The sequence below is a fragment of the Eucyclogobius newberryi genome, unplaced genomic scaffold (assembly GCF_026437365.1).
Source record: "Eucyclogobius newberryi isolate DKJ021-1_F unplaced genomic scaffold, fEucNew1.0.hap1 SCAF_14, whole genome shotgun sequence".
In the NCBI taxonomy this organism is placed as follows: Eukaryota; Metazoa; Chordata; class Actinopteri; order Gobiiformes; family Gobiidae; genus Eucyclogobius; species Eucyclogobius newberryi.
The window spans coordinates 26,590,131-26,613,740 of NW_027315768.1; the positions used below are offsets into that span (position 1 = coordinate 26,590,131).

At 41.5% G+C, this 23,610-nt stretch overlaps 1 protein-coding gene and 1 non-coding gene across 2 annotated transcripts in view; both read left to right on the forward strand.

Annotated features, from left to right (window-relative positions):
- Nucleotides 1–2,519: 2,519 nt before the first annotated feature.
- The window catches only part of thsd7ba (thrombospondin, type I, domain containing 7Ba), a 274,964-nt gene continuing 253,873 nt past the window's right edge, over nt 2,520–23,610 (forward strand). The window contains exon 1 of the mRNA XM_072443961.1: nt 2,520–2,675. The gene's annotated coding sequence lies outside the window, so the exon portion shown is untranslated. The remainder of the gene's footprint in view (nt 2,676–23,610) is intronic.
- Nucleotides 9,348–9,455, forward strand: LOC140360086 (U6 spliceosomal RNA). The gene has a single exon (XR_011926900.1). It is a non-coding gene; the product is annotated as a U6 spliceosomal RNA (small nuclear RNA).

Sequence of the window (23,610 nt, forward strand, 5' to 3'; positions counted from 1 at the left end):
AGTACTTTTAAATTCATCTTAAGGGTCCATCCACACTTGTATTTGTTTAGTCCCAGTCTAATCCCAGTTCATTCTGATGTGGACTTGATTTGGTCCTGTCTTAGTCCTGGTTCAGCCCTGGTTTTGTCCGAGTTTAGTGCTAGTTTAGTTCCAGGTTTGTTTGTGAGAATGCACCTACAATTAAATTTTCATCACCTCTGAACGCTGCTGCACATTTTGAGACCCTTAAACTAAATATTAAAATAAAATATGTGCTCTTTCGAACACAAATAGGTGAATAAAGGCAAAAAGGGAAGCAGGGCTGTGCAAGTTTAATGGAAGGATTCAGACATTTCTAATAGTCAAGGATACTGTATGTGTGGGTGTTTTTAACAGAGGTCGACAGCCAAACCTGAAGCAGAGTTCAGACTCAGGAGGAAGAAGTTTGACTATTTTTGTGTTATCACCAGGAAATTAATATTGAAAGCCATTCTAACCAATGACCATTCCCATTCTAACCAATGACCATTCCCATTCACATTCTAACCAATGACCATTCCCATTCTAACCAATGACCATTCCCATTCACATTCTAACCAATGACCATTCCCATTCTAACCAATGACCATTCCCATTCTAACCAATGACCATTCACATTCTAACCAATGACCATTCCCATTCTAACCAATGACCATTCACATTCTAACCAATGACCATTCACATTCTAACCAATGACCATTCCCATTCTAACCAATGACCATTCACATTCTAACCAATGACCATTCACATTCTAACCAATGACCATTCCCATTCTAACCAATGACCATTCACATTCTAACCAATGACCATTCCCATTCTAACCAATGACCATTCCCATTCTAACCAATGACCATTCACATTCTAACCAATGACCATTCACATTCTAACCAATGACCATTCACATTCTAACCAATGACCATTCACATTCTAACCAATGACCATTCATTGCACTGCTCATTTTTTGCACTATTCTGACCTACTGTAAATTGTGTATATATTCAGAAGTCTATTATTGTACTTTTAAATTCAAAATGTTATGCATGCCTTTTTGACATATTATTATTGTTCATTCAACACTTTTCCATCTATTGAAAGCCATTGGAATAGAGTCTGTAAAAGCTCAAACCACTCAAGCATGCAGCACACTTTTAAATCTTCCACAATTGTAGAAAATCACACTGTACACTCCTTTCTTTAGGAACCTGTGAGATAAGAACAGAAAGTGTTCTCTGCTGCAATAAGAAGTCTGAAAAAGACAAAAGCATGTGTCGTTCTCCCCCCGCTCCTCTGCATCTCATCGTGTGTGTGTGTGTGCTGCTGTGTGTGTGTGTGTGTGCTGCTGTGTGTGTGTATGTGTGTGTGTGTGTGCTGCTGTGTGTGTGTATGTGTGTGTGCTGCTGTGTGTGTGTGTGTGTGTGTGTGCTGCTGTGTGTGTGTATGTGTGTGTGCTGCTGTGTGTGTGCTGCTGTGTGTGTGTATGTGTGTGTGCTGCTGTGTGTGTGTGTGTGTGTGTGTATGTGTGTGTGCTGCTGTGTGTGTGTGTGTGTGTGTGTGTGTGCTGCTTCTGTGTGTGTGTGTGTGTGTGCTGCTGTGTGTGTGTGTGTGTGTGTGCTGCTGTGTGTGTGTGTGTGTGTGTGTGTGTGCTGCTTCTGTGTGTGTGTGTGTGCTGCTGTGTGTGTGTGTGTTTGTGTGCTGCTGTGTGTGTGTGTGTGTGTGTGTGTGTGCTGCTTCTGTGTGTGTGTGTGTGCTGCTGTGTGTGTGTGTGTGTGTGTGCTGCTGTGTGTGTGTGTGTGTGTGTGTGTATGTGTGTGTGCTGCTGTGTGTGTGTGTGTGTGTGTGTGTGCTGCTGTGTGTGTGTGTGCTGCTGTGTGTGTGTGTGTGTGTGTGTGTGCTGCTTCTGTGTGTGTGTGTGTGTGTGTGTGTGTGTGTGTGTGTGTGTGCTGCTGTGTGTGTGTATGTGTGTGTGCTGCTGTGTGTGTGTGTGTGTGTGTGTGCTGCTTCTGTGTGTGTGTGTGTGCTGCTGTGTGTGTGTGTGTTTGTGTGTGTGTGCTGCTTCTGTGTGTGTGTGTGTGTGTGCTGCTTCTGTGTGTGTGTGTGTGCTGCTGTGTGTGTGTGTGTTTGTGTGTGTGTGTGTGCTGCTGTGTGTGTGTGTGTTTGTGTGTGTGCTGCTGTGTGTGTGTGTGTGTGTGTGCTGCTGTGTGTGTGTGTGTGTGCTGCTGTGTGCTGTGTGTGCGTATGTGTGCTGCTGTGTGCGTATGTGTGCTGCTGTGTGTGTGTGTGTGTGTGTGTGTGTGCGCGCGCCCACTCTGAGCGGGGGGCGTGCTCACTCAGACTCAGCGGGAATGGCTTATTAGGAAAGCATCCCTCTAAGCCAATGGTTCTGAAGAGAGACGCGGATGTCATTTTGAGTGAGAAGCGGCGCCTCCCCAGAGCCAAGCCGGAGCATACGCGAGCTCCGCTGTCAGACCGACGCTCAGTGCTTTGTCCGAGCGCATTGTGTCCACACTTTCTCGCCTCCCTCTCCGGTCTCCGCTCTCCCCCCCTCGCTCCCCTCGTCCGCCTCGTCTCTCCTGACGCTGTCCCGCTGCCGGAGATTGGATCAGATTGCGAGCAGCATCAGTAGCGGAGGAGGAAGCAGCAGCAGAAGCCGTCTTCAGGTAGGCAGGACCTTTTTTCTTCATTGCATTCACTGTGGCATCACTGGGTCAACCACTTGCTCGCTTTGCCGCTTTCCTTGATTTATCGACAATTCGCTATTTTGTTTCAGACTTTACACTTTAAACAGCAGGAAGTTCTCGTAGTGAGCTGCGTGTAAAGGTGCCTCACTAACTTGCTTCTGGTCGATTCAGAACTGGGGCAGATGCGGTTGTAATTAGATATTGAGAGCATAGCATGGGAAAATCCTCTGCGCGGCTAAATCCAGATTTAGTGAATGGGCTCGCGGTGATCAAAGCAGGTGGTGTGTGAGTAAGTGAGTTAAGAGTTGCCAGTGCTTGAGCTCAGGTGTGCGGCAGGAGATCAGCCTGTGATGAGTGGACTCTATTGATCTAAAAGCTTGGCATCCTCCCAGAGTCGAGCCGCTCGGTGCTGCTAAAATTGTTGAAAGGGAGAAATGTATTTAAGGACTTCATATTCTGTTGCATTCATATTTCTACTGGGCTTTGAGCACTTTTGAGGATAAAGGACACTTTCTTGTACTTCCACAGTCTTCCTGCCTTCTAGATTTATAATGATTGCCAAATGGATTTTCCTGGCTAATTGACAGAAATGGTAAATCAGAGCACATGCATACAGGAGAAATAATTAGTGTTCAGCCCACTGATGTGTGCCACAGGGAAAGGTTAGGTTACTTCAGAGGTTATAGAAGTCAATGCTATTTATTGTGCTTGTTAAAAACAGTTGCATCTTTTACAGTTCGGGCATAAACGTGACGAGTAAAACTGCACCATGTTCGAAATAAGTGAAATAAAGACTTAGAGATGAGATCTGACTAAACCTAGACTACATTGCTGACTGAAAATGAAATACTTGTATTGCAGTATGTACACATTTTCATATACTGTGCTGCTCTATTGCGTCTCGCTTGCGTCTTTTTCTTGGAACTCAAAAGGAGTGCGCACCTGTCTTTGAAGTTGAAATAAACAATGCAATGGTATAAAGCACATCTGAAATTCAACAGTGCAGAGCATCACGGTCACTTGGATCTCGTCTAGAGGTGGGCTGGCTTTGCTGGTTTGAATCTCCAGAAAAGCAGCTGTCTCCACCGGTGATTGATACAGACATTATTGGTGAATGAAAGGTGGCTCGTGCTGATAGCTAATCTCTTCAAGTTCATCTTAAGCCAGTATTTTATCGCGGACTGACGCCCTACGCTTGTCTTTGTGCCGTACGAATATTCATCACGCTGATGAATTTAGATGAAACCTGAAAATAGCTCTGAGCAAAGTTGCGTTAGGTCTCATAAGTAATACAACGGTGTGCTTATATTTCATTCATGACAGTTTTTTTTAATTTTTTTTGCTGGGTTTTCTTGGACGGCGTGCATTGAGGAATCAGAGATGGCTTCATGAAGTGAACGGACTGATGGGGGTGAGGGAACATTTACATGAGCTCCTGTGGAGGCATTAACAGCAGGAAGTCTTAAATCTAGTTCTAACAAGTTGTGAGATTAAAGCACGCTGACCACAGCCCATGTAAATAAGGTTTTTGGCTGTAGTTTTAGTCGGCACCATTTGACGGAGTACTTATACTATTGAGAAAAATGGTTTTCAACTCCATCAACCCAAACAGATGGAGGGAGTATCCTCTAGCTCAGTTGTCATCAATCTTTTTAGGGCCGAGGAGCACAGAGTTGGTCAAGGGCCACCAGTTAAAATAAATGCATAAATGGGCCCCAATTACATTAATTCCAACTAAATCATTATTGTTATTATTTATAAGCTCTTATTTGATAGATGTGCATGTGTGGGGCATTTGAGTGTAATTATCATGTATATTTGAATTTGAAAACTCAATCTTAATTCATATTTTAAATTAGTGAGTTATAAGAACAAAACGAATATAAGAAAATCAGAGAGAATAACTTCAGAGAGAGTAATTGATCTAGCTCTAACTCATTCAATGTGTAAACTAAAGTTAATTATGTTAACTACTTGCAAAGCAAAAACACAAAATAGTCTTTATTGAGATTTAACCTTTCCTACTGAACCATTTATACTCCTGTGGCTTAATGTTTCAGTATTCATGTCAGTCCTGCGCACGTCCTGATTAAATAAATTGGTAGTCTTGCCCGAGGACCTGGTTTAGTTCTGGGTTGTTCCTTTTTGCTTGTCTTGAAATTAAAACTTGGCCCTTTTTGCCACAGATCAAGCTCAACCCGCGTTACTTGACACTTTTTGTTTGGCGTACAGTAGCTTGTAACTATGTGATTATTGGGTGTATTTTTGAAAAAAATAGAAAGTGACATGTAGCTTGTTATCTTATCTGTGGCTGTCTGTACAAGCCCAGCTCTCAAAGAAATAGACCTTGCAGAATTGTTGGTGGAACACAGAACTTTGGCTGAAGGATTCTAGATTTAGGACAGGTCCACGCAGAGAGGATCCCAAATGAGATCAAATGTAAGGGTAAGTAAATTTGTGAGGGGGCACTGCGCATTAACAAAACACAAGGAAATACATTGCTTACTAATAGCGAATATATTTTAAACAAAAAGATTCACTATAAATTCTTGCTGCATGCTATAATCACGGAGAACAGCAAGCCAAACCATAGAAAACGGCAAGCCTGACAGAAAGGAAGAGCTGTTTGCGCTCTGGGGGCCCCCTAGTGGTAAGGCGGCCTCAAGCAATTGCCTTCCTTTCTTATTGCTAGCGACGCCCCTGAGTATGTGACGGACAGGTGATCTATTTATAGAGAATCACCTGGACTTAATCATGATCTAATTTCTCATTTTTGGCTGCCCTTTAAATTGACAAAGAAGAATGTCAAAGTGCTTCTCTTAGCCGCACTCTCAATCACTTCTGGATCAAGCCCACATTAGCCAATGCTCAAACTACAATAATGTTATGTGGAGTAAAAAATATCCGCTTCAACCTCCTCCGTGACACCGCCTCTGTCATTAGGGCAGCAAACCCACCGTAGAGACCCAGTATGAAAAAAAAAGAAATCTCCACATTTTGAGGAAATTAGAGTGGTGAGATATTGGGGGAGCCGCTGCCGTTCGGAGCCCACCGAGGCTTCACCGTCGACAGCTACACTTCGTCTTCTCTCTCCCTCCTCTGTCCCAGGTGTGACAGGCAGCCGGAGTAATGGGGGATGTTTGACAGATGCATATTTCCAGCCTTGAATGCTACCGTATAAAGAAGATAGACGGCATAGGATACAGGCTCAGTGCGCAAAGGGAGAAGGAACAAACTGTGAATCACACCGATGCAGTGCTGCCTATACCTCCTGTGCGATTGATCCATCACCTGAGCTATGTTACTAATTGCACCCCGCCCTGAAATATAAGGGTGGTATGTTGGAGACCGTGAAGCCAGGAGGCGTGCAGGACTACATATATAGCTGTAACCCTAAGTGTGAATGATCAATGAGGACTAGTGCACTTAAATAATCTGTACATACTTTATTTTACAGTTGATATAGCCGCAAGTGCTATAGTGAAAGACCTCACCTGCTCTCCATCTGACATCTGAGATTTTTCAATACTTTTTGATTTGTATAAAAGCTTTTAGTTGCTCTATTGGTTGTGGTGTGGTGGTTAAGTTGTGTCCTGTAATTCCAGTGTTGTCATAATGAAAAACACTTTCAGATCTTCTACTGAAAGTGTTTTTCAGACTTCCTATAAGTGATCTGTTCTTCTGTATCTGCCTCTGTATCTACCTGCGTTGCACCAATGAAATTTCCCCATGTGGGACAATAAAGGAATATCTTATCTTATCTTATCTTATCTTATACTGAAAAGGACTAGGCCTGATACTCAACCCCACTGTGATAATAATGAAACAAAAACATATGCTTTTATTTTTGACAAAACTATCATTTTCAACACTTTCCTTATGTTACCATGTGATATTTTACTTTCTTTGATTACATTGTATTGTGATTGTGATTAGATTTTTCTCCCCAGTATAAATACATAGTCAAATGAGTATAGGTTTGATACTAGTTTTGATATCAATTAGTATCTGATTAGTATACTTTTGACAACCTTAAATCCCACCTTGTCTTTTGTGCCAATGTTTCCTTAAAAGAGACTTATGCAGTATTAGCTTTGGATAGTTTTTAACCAGGTTTTTAATTGTTTCTCAATATTATTAGCTCAAAATTGTATTCTTAACTTGAATTATTAATACTAATCATTATTGTCCTGCATCTGTCATTTACTCATACTCTTTGTACACCTCCACTGCTCTAAAACATGTAGGGTTCAATAGCATATACATTCTCTGTCAGCATGCTCCTGCTGATGAAGAGGCAGGCTGGAATAATTTACATGTTTAATTCATTTTTTTTTATAATTATATATGTGTGTCGTAGATGAATAAAACGGAATACCAGAAAATAATATGAATATGTCCTCTTTAATGTTAAGTGCCGTAAGTGCCTATTGTGGAGAAGTGCAATAAAAATGCGTTAAGTTTTGTTTATTAAATCAGCTCTGGTTTGGAGATTCACAATACATCTTTATTTATTTTACATACATGATACTTGTTGTACATAGGATGATTTGCGTGTTGTGTGCATGCTGGATTGTAAAGGATTTGTTCTAATGCTTGAGACTTCATGTGGCAATTAATTCTTTATAAGCCCATCATAACCCAGCACCATGACCCACTGCCAGAATTACACTGTAGTTTGAAGTGTTTGCTGCTAACAGACCCCCAAGTGTGTTCACTCTTTCAATCTGTGCTCAAAAACAGCCTGATTTTACTCTTTCTATGACTCAGTTGTCCATTTGGAGTAAAAACGCAATCTGTAAGTGTGCACAGAGGAAGCTCTGGTTAAGTCCACACTGCAGGTCGAATCAGATTATTTTTGAGTATATATATAAGGTGAACGATAAAGAGCACATATTTATTCAAGTATATAATAATAAATGATTCTCTCTCACTAATAGTCATAGTCCTAATGTGACAACAGCACAACCCCTGTTTTGTTTTTTGGAGTTGATCAAAACCTGCAGTGTGAACTTAGTCAATATCAATGTATAAAAGGCTGCTGTTTTTTGAGACTAATGCTGTTTTTTGAGACTAATGCTGTTTTTTGAGACTAATGCTGTTTTTTGAGACTAATGCTGTTTTTTGAGAATAATGCTGTTTTTTTGAGAATAATGCTGTTTTTTTGAGAATAATGCTGTTTTTTGAGAATAATGCTGTTTTCTGAGAATAAACGAAAAGGCTTAATGGTGCTGCTGGATTTGACTTCTTTACAATGCTAATTACTAATACTTCATTGACATAAACATGCAAGCTCTGATTATTGCATCTGCTCCTGATACCTCAGCCCTTTGTATTGAATACCTCCTCTTTTTAAAAGTACTTTATAATGAAACTCAGAAAAGGAAAAATATGCTGAATAATTACATTTCCTCACATCTTATCAGAACTTTAGTGATTTTGAAATGCTAGAGCAGCAGAGGAGTGGGTCAGCCTGCCTCTATGTCCCTCACACACGTCTGTAGCGGGTTTAGGACTAGTCACATCTTTGGCCTCTTGCACAATATACGCTCTGTCTCTCCTCGTGCCTCTGTCCCACCTCTGTCCCACCTCTATCCCACCTCTGTCCCACCTCTGTCCCACCTCTATCCCACCTCTGTCCCACCTCTATCCCACCTCTGTCCCACCTCTGTCCCACCTCTATCCCACCTCTGTCCCACCTCTGTCCCACCTCTGTCCCACCTCTGTCCCACCTCTGTCCCACCTCTATCCCACCTCTGTCCCACCTCTGTCCCACCTCTATCCCACCTCTATCCCACCTCTGTCCCACCTCTATCCCACCTCTGTCCCACCTCTATCCCACCTCTGTCCCACCTCTGTCCCACCTCTATCCCACCTCTATCCCACCTCTGTCCCACCTCTGTCCCACCTCTGTCCCACCTCTGTCCCACCTCTATCCCACCTCTGTCCCACCTCTGTCCCACCTCTGTCCCACCTCTGTCCCACCTCTATCCCACCTCTGTCCCACCTCTGTCCCACCTCTGTCCCACCTCTGTCCCACCTCTGTCCCACCTCTATCCCACCTCTATCCCACCTCTGTCCCACCTCTGTTATTCCGCGCAATTCTGTTCTGGTTCCCTTCACACTTTAAACTAGTTCCGCTACTGACTCATATAAAACATCTCCGAACAATCTTTGCTTTGATCCCATGGGCTTTTCGTGTTAAATGTGAAATATAAGTGCAACGGTACAACTCGGCATAGTGCAGAAAGCAGTCTGTGTGTGACGGTCGTGTATATGCGGTGGTAAAAGTGATCTACAGTGACCGAGAAGTAACACGAGTGCGCCTTCTCCTAAAAAGGCCTCGTTCACCGTAGTGATGCGCCAATTCTGCGCTGTCCCACTGCAGACAGGTGACTGACCTGTCCTGTCTGCGCAGCTGAGGAGAAGAGACAGAGGGAGAGGAGAGTATTCAGAGAGGCTCATTTATTTGTACAGCAGTGAGGCTCTTTCTTATGTCATTTCTTTTAGCTTCATGGACAAAACCAAAGAAAGACAATCAGCCTGTGAATTTAGCCTATTCAAACTGTAATTATTACTCTTATTTTAGGCTAATATGTAATTATATAGTTGCATTTTTTTTTTTTTATCATACTTTATAGTTTTTTGAAGCTTTGTAGGGGCAAAGATACATGTTTAATCTCTTGAATAATACAGAGAAGATTAGTATGACACCTGCGCAAAGATAAAGCGCAAAGGCGTGAATTGTTAGATAATATAGCTCTAGCTGAACATTTCTTTTTAAAATGTATTCAGAAGGTACAATTTTTTCAGGGACTGTTAGTAAAAAGTCACTGCTAAAGGGACCTGTTGTTGAGTAACCTTTACAAGCAATAGACATCACTTAAAATAAATACAGAAATTAAACTTAAATACATGTATTATATTGTTTTTTCACGTTATGCCAATTGTTTTGGACTCCTGTAACAAGGTGTACTTTTTATGCTAGTCCCAGGCCTGGATAAATGATTTGAATCAGAACGGGCCTATACAGCAGAAATGAGCCTTATTAATGTGTATTAATAAGTGTTCCAACACTCTGCACTGGTCTGTTTAGAAAGAATATATTCCTGATAAATAACTTGGAAGACCAAATTGACTTATTAGGCCCGAGCGCCACAAGCTGGCGAGAGGCCTATTAATCTCGTAAGGCCGTGCGAAGCACGGCTGCGAAAGTGCGCACGCAGTGCGGACGAAATCGAGCGCGAAGCGCTCGGCCACTTCCAAACACTCACTAACGCACTCCTTCACTCATGCACGCCCCGTGCATACTAATAAGTAGTAGGAAAATGGAACATTACCGTTGTAAACGGGCGAAGCCCGTGCAAAAGTGCGCACTAAACGAGCACCTTACATTGCTTCGCGGTCGTCATCCCCATATAAAGCACTCATTTGCGCTAAGTACCTCACGAATACGTCCCCCATCTCTTGCATGTTCCTAGCATATAAGCATGTAATGCAAAAATTGAACATTATTACTGTATGGGTAGCCCATTCACTCATTGTTGACAACAGCAGCGCGAAGCGCTGCATTCCTCCAAAAACCCTCCTGGCATCGTCCCGTACCCGAGAATCCATGCCGCAGGCATGGGCCATGCTTGTATCTGCTCAAATCAATGGAAGTCTATGGGGAGTGGGCGGGGCATCCCGACGGAATAGGGAGTGACGAGCGCGTAAGCGCTCGTAATGATGATTCCACCCCATGGCGGCATCGGGAAGGCTTAGAGCTTTCAAACGATGTATCATTTGTTGTTATAGTGGAAACGGCTATATTGTTTTTGCTAAAAATATTATTATTAGGCCCGAGCGCCACAAGCTGGCGAGAGGCCTATTAATCTCGTAAGGCCGTGCGAAGCATGGCTGCGAAAGTGCGCACGTAGTGCGCACGAAATCGAGCGCGAAGCGCTCGCCCACTTCCAAATACTCACTAACGCACTCCTTCACTCACGCACGCCCCGTGCATACTAATTAATAGTAGGAAAATGGAACATTACCGTTGTAAACGGGCGAAGCCCGTGCAAAAGTGCGCACTAAACGAGCACTTTACATTCGCGGTCGTCATCCCCATATAAAGCACTCATTTGCCCTAAGTAGCTCACGAATACGTTCCCCATCTCTTGCATGTTCCGTGCATATAAGCATGTAATGCAAAAATTTAACATTATTACTGTATAGAGGGCCAAAAACACAAAGTGGGCGGAGCCCACTCAAAATTAACGAAAGTACCCGTCAGTGACCAGGGACCCACACCATGAGGTAGGAAAGCGCGAGCGCTTTCCGAAAATGTATAGTTTATGATATTTGAAAAATGGGAAACATTGTTTTCGCATCGGAATATTCTTCTTCTTCTTCTTCTTCTTCTTCTCGGGACCAACCCCCCTATTTTTCACCCAGTGAACATTGACGAAAAGTCACAAAAATTTGCACACCTCTAAAAATCATGCCTCTCTACATTCTGGCTATTTCCCTTTTCTAAAATAAAAAAAATTGGCGCGTCAGCGCCCCCAAATGTACCAAAAATGCATTGAGAGATGGGAAATGACCCAAAAAAAATCTGATCGTAGAATCATGAAATTTGGCGCAGAGGTAGATGGTGACAAGAAAAGTAAAAAATATTATTACGGCAACGCCGTCCGCCCAACCAAATGTCGGCCATATTGCTTCAAAAATGGCTAAACATGATTTTGGAGTTTTTCCAAACGTCGTACTTTTACGAACTCCTCCCAGGGCGTTGGCCCTAAAAAGCTGAAATTTGGTGAAAATGCTACTGAGGAGTGGGACATCAAAAGTTATCCAAATTACATTGATACCTCTCACGGTCTCTGTGCGGCGAAGCCGCAAACTGTAGCTAGAATTTCAGAAATCTCCCATATTTAAAATTTCTGCCGTTTGCGCAGATAAAGTCCGAATTGCGTCAAATTAGAATCAGTTGTTAAACTCTTTGCCCTAAACCCACTTGAAGTGAAATAAATTCATTTGGCGCCACAGCGCCCCCTACAGATTTTATATGGAGGTTAAATGTTTAGTTTTGCGAAATTATATGAAATTTGACACACAACTCAATTTTAGCATCCCCATCAAAAAAGTCAATGAGAGCCATGTCATAATTGTTATGGCGTTGCCGTAACGATGACCGAAACCTTTCATGTTATTCCAATGGGGAAATCGCCAGAACATGTTTACACTTTAGACTTTCACAAACTCCTCTTAGGGCGTTAGCCCTATTAACCTGAAATTTCGTGAGACTCATCTTCAGGACCATCAAAAGTTATCCACATTTTTATTCAAAGAGTCACGGTGTCTGTGCGGCAAAGCCGCACATTGTGCCAAGAATTCAAAATAAAATTGCTTTTTGATGGTAAAACAAAGGGGAGAAGATGTGACAGCGTCACAGATTCAGCAGTAGGCGCAATAAAAGGACAATTGGGGCGCGTTAGCGCCCCCTCCTCTTGCGGCGTGGCGGCGGCGTGGCGAGGGCCGATCATTGCCGCTTGCGGCTATATTTTTTATTATTATTGTTTTTCTTGTTCTTCTGCTTTTTGAGCTCTAATTTGACCCCCTGAACATGCTCAAAAACTCACCAAACTTTGCCCAAAATTCAGAATCGGCAAAAAATTTGATTTTTTCTGGGCCATTTTTTTTTTCGTTAAAAAATGGCGCAACAGCGCCACCGACAAAAGTCAAAATACATTGCGCCTATGGGAGACGCCCCGAGGTCAACTTTGGCGTAAAGCTACGAAATTCGGGACACGCATTCCTCTCGTGAGGACAAAAAAAAAATATTAACGTGGCCACGCCCCCAGACTTACGGTCTGTGTGCGGCGCAGCCGCAAAGTTGGACAACTTATTTTGGAATATTGCAGATCTAAAAATTGCTCCCATTTGATCAAAACGAGTCCGATTAGGACCAAATTTGAATCAGTTGTTAAACTTTCTAGTTTGGACCAGTTTAGGCTGACAAAATTGAAATGGCCGCGATAGCGCCCCCTACAGAGTGACCTTTAAATTAACATTGAAGGTCAAAAATTAGTTTTACCAAAATTGTCTAAACTTTACCCAAAATTCTATTTTGCCGTCCCGATCACAAAAGCCAATCACAAAAATGCCTACATTTTTACGGCGTAGTCGTAGCGATGACAGAAACCTCCCATGTTATCCCTATGGGAAAACCACAAAATCTCTCAAATTACCACATTTTTATGTTTTACACTTTAACGAACCCCTCCTAGTGCGTTTTGCCCACCAACCTCAAAATCGGTGTACGTCCTCTAGACAAGTGGTGCATCTAAAGTTATCCAAATGTTAAGGATAGCTTTTTTGGTCTCTGTGCGACGGAGCCGCAAACGTTTCCCAGAATTCTGACTATTTGGCCTTCAGAGTGGCCTATAAACAATAGAGTTTTTCCAAATGACATGATATTTTGCACTAAATTCTAATTTGCCATCCTGATCATACAAGTATGAGAGCCAAAGTCATATTTTGTACGGCGTAACCGTAGCGATGACAGAAACATCCCATGTTATCCTTATGGGAAAATCGCTCAAATCACCAAATTTTTACGCTTCACACTTTGACAAACTCCTCCTAGGGCGATTGTCCGATCAAACTCATATTTGGGGAAAATCATCTACACAAACGGGGCATCAAAAGTTATCCATATTTTGATTTTAAGTGGTACGGTCTCTGTGCCGTGGAGCTGCAAATATACTGTCACAAATGGGAAAAACGCCAAATCCTTGAAATGTTCACATTTACGCTTCACACTTTAACAAACTCCTCCTAGTGCGTTTGGCCCACCGATCTCAAAATCGGTGTACCTCCTCTAGACAAGTGGGGCATCTAAAGTTTTTTCTAATTTTATGGATAACATTTACGGTCTCTGTGCAGCTGAGCCGCAAACTTTTCGCAGAATTTGGACTATTTGGCCTTCAGAGTGGCCTATAAACAAGAGTTTTTCCAAATGACATGACATTTTGCACACAATTCTCATTTGCCATCCCCAAATTAAAAGTATGGGAGCCAAAGTCATATTTGGTAAAGCGTAGCCGTAGCGATGACAGAAACATCCCATGTTATCCCTATGGGGAAACCGCAAAATCTTTAAAATGACCACATTTTTACACTTCACACTTTAACAAACTCCTCCTAGGGCGAATACCCGATCAAGTTCATATTTGGGGAGAATCATCTACACAAGCGGGGCATCAAAAGTTATCCATATTTTTATTTTAAGTACTAGGGTCTCTGTGCGGTAGAGCCGCAAATATATGTCACAAATGGGAAAAACGCCAAATCCTTGAAATGTTCACATTTATGCTTCACACTTTAATGAACTCCTCTGTGGGCAATAGCTCGATCAAGCTCATATTTTGGGAAAATAATCTACACAAGCGGAGCATCAAAAGTTATCCATATTTTTATTCCAAGTTTCACGGTCTCTGTGCGCTGGAGCTGCATATTCGACCGATATTTGTGTTCATTTGCACTGGTTAAGCACAGCATTGTACATGTACAATGTGTCGCTGTCTTAGTTCTTTGACAATGAGGGCGCGTCAGCGTCATCTCTGTAAAATGCAGAGAGCAGAGTCGGAAGGCCGGCGGCCCGCGAGGGCCGTTGGATGCCGCTTGCGGCTTTAATTTTTCTTGTTCTTCTGCTTTTTGAACTCTAATTTGACCCCCTGAACATGCTCAAAAACTCACCAAACTTGGCCCAAAATTCAGAATCGGCGAAAAATTTGATTTTTTCTGGGCCATTTTTTTTTTTGTTAAAAAATGGCGCGACAGCGCCACCGACAAAAGTCAAAATACATTGCGCCTATGGGAGACGCCCTGAGGTCAACTTTGGCGTAAAGCTACGAAATTCGGAACACGCATTCCTCTTGTGAGGACAAAAAAAAAATATTATTGTGGCCACGCCCCCAGACTTACCCTATGGCCGCCATATTCCTTTGAAAATGAAAACACGCTGTGTTAGCCATTTTGTTCACGTCAAACTTTGACGAACTCCTCCTAGGGCGTTTTGCCCACTGACTTCAAAATCGGCGTACGTCCTCTGGACAAGTGGGGCATCTAAAGTTATCCAATTTTTGAGATACCTTTTACGGTCTGTGTGCGGCGCAGCCGCAAAGTTGGACAACTTATTTTGGGATATTGCAGATCTAAAAAATGTTCCCATTTGATCAAAACAAGTCCGATTAGGACCAAATTTGAATCAGTTGTTAAACTTTCTAGTTTGGACCAGTTTATGATGACAAAATTGAAATGGGCGCGATAGCGCCCCCTACAGAGTGACCTTTGAATTAACATTGAAGGTCAAAAATTTGTTTTACCAAAATTTTCTAAACTTTACCCAAAATTCTATTTTGGCGTCGCGATCAAAAAAGCCAATCAGACAAATGACTTAATTTTTTACGGCGTAGTCATAGCGATGGCATAAACCTCCCATGTTATCCCTATGGGAAAACCGCTAAATCTCTCGAATATCCACATTTTTCTGTTTCACACTTTAACGAACTCCTCCTAGTGCGTTTTGCCCACTGACCTCAAAATCGGTGTACGTCCTCTAGACAAGTGGGGCATCTAAAGTTATCCAAATTTTAAGGATAGCTTTTACGGTCTCTGTGCGACGGAGCCGCAAACGTTTCCCAGAATTCTGACTATTTGGCCTTCAGAGTGGCCTATAAACAATAGAGTTTTTCCAAATGACATGATATTTTGAACAAAATTCTAATTTGCCATCCTGATCACAAAAGTATGAGAGCCAAAGTCATATTTTGTACGGCGTAACCGTAGCGATGACAGAAACATCCCATGTTATCCTTATGGGAAAATCATAGAATTGCTCAAATCACCACATTTTTACGCTTCACACTTTAACGAACTCCTCCTAGGGCGATTGTCCGATCAAGTTCATATTTGGAGAATATCATCTACACAAGCGGGGCATCAAAACTTATCCATATTTTGATTCTAAGTGCTACGGTCTCTGTGTGGCGGACCCGCAAATATATGTCAGAAATGGGAAAACAGCGAAATCTCTGAAATGTTCACATTTACGCTTCACACTTTAACAAACTCCTCCGTGGGCAATAGCTCGATCAAGCTTTACTTTGGGAAAAATCATCTACACAAGCGGGGCATCAAAAGTTATCCATATTTTTATTCCAAGTGCTACGGTCTCTGTGCGGCGGCGCAGCAAATTTGACTGACACTTGTGTTGATTTGCACTGGATTGGCCATGTCAATTGTGTCGCCGTCTGTCAAGTTCTTTTTTTATTCAACACACAATAAGGGCGCCATCTTTATCAAGTCAAAAGCGCAGAGTCGGAAGGCCGGCGGCCCGCGAGGGCCGTTGGATGCCGCTTGCGGCTTTAATTATTCTTTCTTTCTTTCTTCTCGGGACCAACCCCCCTATTTTTCACCCAGTGAACATTGACGAAAAGTCACAAAAATGTGCACACCTCTAAAAATCGTGCCTCTCTACATTCTGGCTATTTCCCTTTTCTAAAATAAAAAAATTGGCGCGTCAGCGCCCCCAAATGTACCAAAAATGCATTGCGGGATCGGAAATGACCCAAAAAAAATCAGATCGTAGAATCATGAAATTTGGCGCAGAGGTAGATGGTGACAAGAGAAGTAAAAAATATTATTACGGCAACGCCGTCCGTCCAACCAAATGTCGGCCATATTGCTTCAAAAATGGCTAAACATGACTTCGGAGTTTTTCCAAACGTCGTACTTTTACGAACTCCTCCCAGGGCGTTGGCCCTAAAAAGCTGAAATTTGGTGAAAATGCTACTGAGGAGTGGGACATCAAAAGTTATCCAAATTACATTGATACCTCTCACGGTCTCTGTGCGGCGAAGCCGCAAACTGTAGTTAGAATTTCAGAAATCTCCCAAATTTAACATTTCTGCCGTTTGCGCAGATAAAGTCCGAATTGCGTCAAATTAGAATCAGTTGTTAAACTCTTTGCCCTAAACCTACTTGAAGTGAAATAAATTAATTTGGAGCCACAGCGCCCCCTACAGATGTTATATTGCGGTTAAATATTTAGTTTTGCGAAATTATATGAAATTTGACACACAACTCAATTTTGGCATCCCCATCAAAAAAGTCAATGAGACCCATGTCATAATTGTTATGGCTTTGCCGTAACGATGACCGAAACCTTCCATGTTATTCCAATGGGGAAATCGCCAGAACATGTTTACACTTTAGACTTTCACAAACTCCTCTTAGGGCGTCAGCCCTATTAACCTGAAATTTGGTGAGACTCATCTTCAGGACCATCAAAAGTTATCCACATTTTTATTCTAAGAGTCACGGTGTCTGTGCGGCAAAGCCGCACATTTTGCCAAGAATTCAAAATAAAATTGCTTTTTGATGGTAAAACAAAGGGGAGAAGATGTGACAGCGTCACAGATTCAGCAGTAGGCGTAATAAAAGGACAATTGGGGCACGTTAGCGCCCCCTCCTCTTGCGGCGTGGCGGCGGCGTGGCGAGGGCCGATCATTGCCGCTTGCGGCTATATTTTAAGTTATGTTCATAAGCAAATCACTCTAACACATGTTCTATGATGAAGGCAAACACTTATTGTACACTTCTTTTTGTAATATTGGATTGCTTTGGGGAAGAATGATATAGTTCCACTGATTTAGTTGCTAACAATAACACACATCACCATATCATGAGCTTTTAGAGTTTGAATACAACTTTACAACACAATACAATGTTATTTTCCCCCTGTGATAGATTGTCCTCAATATAAACTGGACAAATAATTGCAGCAGATGGTTTAGTGCCCACATATTTAGCAGTTATGGTCTGCTGAATTGTGTGTATATTAGTTCTGTTTAGCAAAAAGCTGGAGCAAACTATATCTCCGGCTAATAGGATTAGATGCATCTAAAAAAAACACCAAATAACTGTGTACATATTATGGAGCAGTGATACTACATAAAAGATTTGGCGCTTCTCTTCAACCACTGAAGGTAGAAATTGTGAAATCATTTTGGAGAAGAAATGTGCAGCATTTGTTATATGGGATGTCAGCCTCTGAATGCAGATAGTAGTTGAGCTGCCAGTCAACTTGTATTTATCCCAGCTTTCCGGAGAGAACTCTTTCTATAAAGCAGATTGAAAACTAAAATTATATGTGCTCCTGTCTTTATAACAGTGGTGTTTTAGCCTTTGACTGACTTAAAACACTGAAAGTGTTGGGTATGGTGTATTTATAGGTGTTAGAAATGGGGCCAAACCAACTTCATCCGCCGGGTTATCACTAGGGATGCTGTTGTGTAAACATAACTATGATGCATAATAATTACTGTTGCTCATTAATCTTATTTGCATTAGGATTGGCAGCTTGCAACATTAGAAACTTCGGCAGCCAGTTTAAAACAGGGCAAGTTGATATTTTAGAAGTGGAAATTTCAGAAAAATGTATATGCAACGAGTGTGTGTAGATGAGTATGGAGAGGACACTAAAGCAGATCATGATGGTCAGATGTGTCAAAAAGTGCTCCGTTCAGCACTAGTCTTTTACATCGTTTTTCAGTATACTAGCTTTTGTTCCTTCTTTAGGAATGATCATTCAAAAATGTAAAAAGATTCAATATTAAAACATGTTTTAATTTTGATACTGTTTTTCTAATGTCCCAGTTTCCCATTTCCTCATTGCCTCTATTTTACTTGATATCCCGTCCAGTAAGTCAATGGCACAAACAAGAAAAACAACTTTGTAATACTTTTGTATTGATAGATTGATAGATTTTTTTGTTAGATTATTTTTAATTTTAAAAACATTCTACAACATAACAGACTTTTAAAATAGTACCTCCAAAGTCTGTTCTATGCTCTAATACTTTTACTAAGAAATTGGCTTTAGACCTCTCAACAAGCAATTCAATGAAACAAATGAATCAATGGAAATGTAATGAATTGCAAAGACAAAAATTGTTCAAAACATCTACAAACAAAAAAACAAGATGACAAAGTAAAAGCAGTGACAAACCCACGCAAAGTGCTAAGAACTGGACACTATCCGACCACAACATGTTCTCTTCTTCTAATGAAACTACTGTGCCCCTTTATTCCCCTTTTGCTATAATATGTATGATACAAATCTTCGTCATGACGCCCGTCCAACTCTCAACGGCGTAAACCATTTAAAAATCTGTAGTCCTATTTCCCCCCCTATTGTAAGAGCTGATCATTTAATGGCGTCTTCCTCTTCACCTTATGAGGTCATACACTTGAAATCATTATATAGACCCGAGAGCAGTTACGCTTCATTGGGCTTTTTGCCTCCTCTACATTGCTACCCAGGACACAGAATACTTTTTTCAAGCCTATTGAATTTGCTGACCCTCAATACCCCAACTCTTTTCGATTACATCACACCCTGCCCCCACTTTGAGAAGAATACAAATGTGCCAGGCGGAGTGTTGCTTATCTGGTAGTCTTTCGAGGCCTTTTGTGGCGCAGGTTGAACTGATTGTGTTGATGATTGTTTGGGGGTTACGCAGCTGTCAAATGCTCTAAGGAAGTCATCGAAAAACCCAGTGAATCCTGTGTCCACCTGCCGACCTTAAGCTCCGATCCGCTGTCTCCCATCACCTCCATTACCTGCGGTTCACTGGCTGTATCCACCCGGCCGTCATACACTCTAATTGAATTACTGCTGCAATATGCATGGTTTCCAATAGGCAATTTTGTCTCATCTCCCAGACCTGGACCCGGTGTCTCGTTTGACTTTTGCTTTTGGTGTCTTTGTGGTGTCACCAGTAATTGCGTCTAATGAGGAAGGACAGGAGGCGTTCACCTGAAAAGAGTGCTTGACCTCTGATGGAACGTGCTGATAATGCTGTTGCTCAGGAGGAGACACAGCTGCTCCCGATGGGCTTTGAGGACACTTGCACTTAGGCAAGGCGCACACAAGGCAATTCAAAGCGCGTCACACAACGGCAAAATGCATTAAAATCACAAAAGAGACTGGGGCATCGTGGAAGCGTCTGCGTCTGCCTTTAAATGGCGTCCGGACATGTGTCCAACTGAATTTGGAGGTTGCGGTCTGAACTCTCCTAATCTACTGGAGATAAATGCATGGATAAGTCTCTCCACCTCTGGTTTAGACACAATGGGCCATATTTTGCCCCAGGACTTGGCGTTAACAGGAGCGTTTTCGAGGGGGGCGGTGCCAGGTCACTTTTTTGCTACGTTCACGACTTTAACGCTGACGTAAAGCCTCATATACAGGACGACAGGACAAAGTGAGAAATAACGGTTTGATTTTCCGTTTTTTGATTTTGTACCCTCGTGTTGTGCCGTCAGTCTGTGCCAGTGTTATGCAGACTGGGACAAGGATTTTGGGTGAAAGTGATGGTGGGAATTTATCCGGGTTACCAAATAGACGTTCCTCTCTGAGCTCATGTAAGTCTGCGCTGTCCATTCTGGCCCTGACCACGCAGTCACTGGTGTCCAACGTCAGAGGTAGAAATGTCCAGTGAAGAGCTGAGTGCGTAACGTTTACTTGAGTGGGAGAAACATTTAACAACGTAAAATTGCTCTGTATTCATAATTTTTACAACTTCTAATCTGTGTTATTTATGTACTGTGTTATCTAATGATTATCTGGTCCATATGGGGATGACAGCAACCACTGCTCCTGATCCCAGCGGCATTGAAGGATGGGTCAAATGCAGAGAATTAATTTCCCTCACAAGGGATTCATAAAGTATGCATTCACCTTAAATAGTTCATTCCAGTCTTATTTCTTTTTTCATATTTTACTTACTTACTTTTTTCTATTTTTCATTTTTAGTAGTAGTGGACCAGATGGCTGCAGCACTGAAATGGTATTTAATAGCGCTAAAGGCCATAAGCAATACATTTAATGATGGCAGCCCAGGGCACTCTAAAATCTCACTCCACGCCCCCAAAAACATCTGGTTCACACACATGTAATATATGTCTGTCAGAACGACAACTAGATCCTTAAAACTATCCTATCCTTAAAACTGTGCAAAGTCAAATGTTTTATATATAAATATAGTATACATATAATAGTTACTATGCTAATATATAGTTGTACCGTTAGGAAAATGCTGTATTAAGTTAAGTCTAATGGAGTTCTTGTGTTAATAAAGGGTCGTGTGTCATGTGTGCGGAAACCTGATGTATTTACCTACTTAAGCAAGCTCAATATACTATACAGGGCAATACAGAAGGTTGAATTATGACTTTTCATATAATATATCAGCAACTCAAGGCTTCTAACATAGAATATTTTATATGATTTGAATGTGTATGATTTCTGCCTGTGTTGTCTGTATAAAGCAGACATGTTCCTCAGGTTACTTTCACACCTGAGACTGGTTGACTCACTTCAAGTGGGTTGAAGTTTGTTATACTTGAATTGATAGTATTGATTTTCTTCTTGAGGCGTGTGTGCGTGCATGTGTGTGTGTACGTGTTCATGCATGCATGCATATATATATATATATATATATATATATATATATATGTTTTGATCTCTTTTTTCTTTTTGTTTCCCTGCTTTTCTCCAGTCTGACCCTGCGTCGTCCTTTTTTTTATAATCACAACACAAATAAATATCCAATATCACTAGGTTTTCCTTACAAAGTTGAATATTAATAAACAAATAGCTTAGGTAAATGCTCTTTAGCATTAAAAAAATATGCATCTTGTAAACAGCCATCCGACAAAACAATTACAATAAGATGTGTAGCTAGCATTACAGTGTTCTTCTTAAACACTGACATCCTTAATCTGTATCCCTATAATCATTACTGTGCTAACCAATCATATCACAACTAGAGATGGGAAAGATCTTACAAGATAAAAGCATTTTTTCCCCATCTGTTTACATTTGTCTCGGACAAAAAAGGTTTAAGTGAAGTTGTAGTTCTAAAAAGTAGTTGACAGCAAAACACTTTAATACAATAACTACAAAATACTACAATTGTTAACTTAACTGCAGAATTGTTTTATTATGAACATCAATAATGTTGAAATGACCATAATGTGCTGTAATTACAAAATAAAATAATAAATACATGGATAAATGGGTGTAAACCCTCAGTCATCCAGGAGTGTTCCACTGTAGTTCTCAGACTAGATCCGCAGATTGCGTGGTTTTATAAAACTATGTCCAGACTACTACAAATGAATATTTCTCTACACTATAAATGAATAAATAAAACTGTCTTGAATTTGAGAGAAAAAAAAAGTCTTCTGTCTTTAGTGTTCTAAGACCACACATTAGCCGATCTCTGAGAACATGAAAGCCTTGTTTGTGTCTCATCTATGAAAAGGGGTCACCAATGCATGCCCCCGTATTACTTTAAAGCTCACTCGTCCCATCAACACCCAAAGGAGAAGTAAAGTGCATTTGTTGTGACGCGTTTGAAGTTGTACATGGTTAAAGCTCTAGCGTGTGCCTAGCATGTACTGAGACTGGTCCATTCTATTTTTGTTTTGTTATGCATAAAGATACATTATACACTTATTTTAGTTTTGTTCACTAATGCTTAATTAATTGCATTAGTCTGATTATATTGCCCACATCGATAGTATTTGTTAGACTAGACTCTAATATGTATTTCTGACAAGTGCGTCTACAAATATGTATTGATTTGACTGTATTGAGTGCGGTTCATGGAGATTTTGTGAAATGCATAAATGGAAATGTAAGTACTTTTAATCAGGCCATGGAGTGCTTTAACCAGCTGTCCACAGTGGCAAGTGGTTGAGATTTATTTCAATGCTAAATTTAGCTTCTCAGTAATACTCTTAAGAATAAACAGATTGGGGCAACTGTTGGCTACCTGCCTTAATGTAGTAAGTCACCATGTTATCTGTGCATAAATGTGACTTATGCAAATGGCGGTGGATTAGAGCATATATCTCCTCTGACGAAGAGTTTGAGCCGTGCCAAGAGGCTGTTGGGTGCGCTCCAGATAAGACGACGTACAAATCCTCTATGTGCTGGATTGTGTGGCACCGCGAGGCCCTTCTGAAGATGTGTGGGTTCTCATGGTGAGGAAATGGATCTGATCGCTCTCACAGCCTGATGCCCGGGGTGAAAGTATCAACCTGTTGTGATGGCTCTTTGCTCGGTTTCAAAGGAGCGCCTGTTGATGAGCCCTGCTCTCCACACCAGAGCCTCCCAGGGCACTTCATTATTTCATTAGCTCAAACCTGCAGCACTGGCAGCCGTGTCTGTGCGTGACGTGTTCCTCCATCCTCATTTGCAGTGCCACCAGATACACTCTCTATGCTCTTTTGCATCTAATTAGGACAGGCTGTGTGCTTCCAAACAATGGGGAAAATGAGTGGCACCGGTTTGTTCCTCGCCGGAGCCCAGAGCGTTGTGGCCTCGTGCCAGAGCTGTGGAGTAGAACTCACTCATGACACAATTGTGTCACTCATATGAGAGCCGTGGCCTGCTGCATCTCAGGGTGTTTTAAAGATACTGCAATGATGAAGTGCCTGACACACTGTTAACTCCACTGTTCTGACTGACACTTTGGATTAAGACGTTCAGGTTTGATCTTGTGTCTTGTAATTAGCCACAGTAATTGCAGCTTATCAAAGGCAATTTGAACATCTAAAGGTCATTTGTGATCAATTGTGGTCAACTTTTCTGTGAACAATCTTTGGTGGGGCAAGAACATTTCTGATATGTTTCAGGTAGGGCTGGATGATAGGAACAATATAAGGAGAAATGACACTGTATCAGTATAATTTACACGATACACAAGTCGATATCTTTTTAAACTTAAATAAAAAATGTCAAGCCTGTAGGTCTCTGATTTGACTTTAGAAATGTAAATCTACAAAGAAGAGGCTT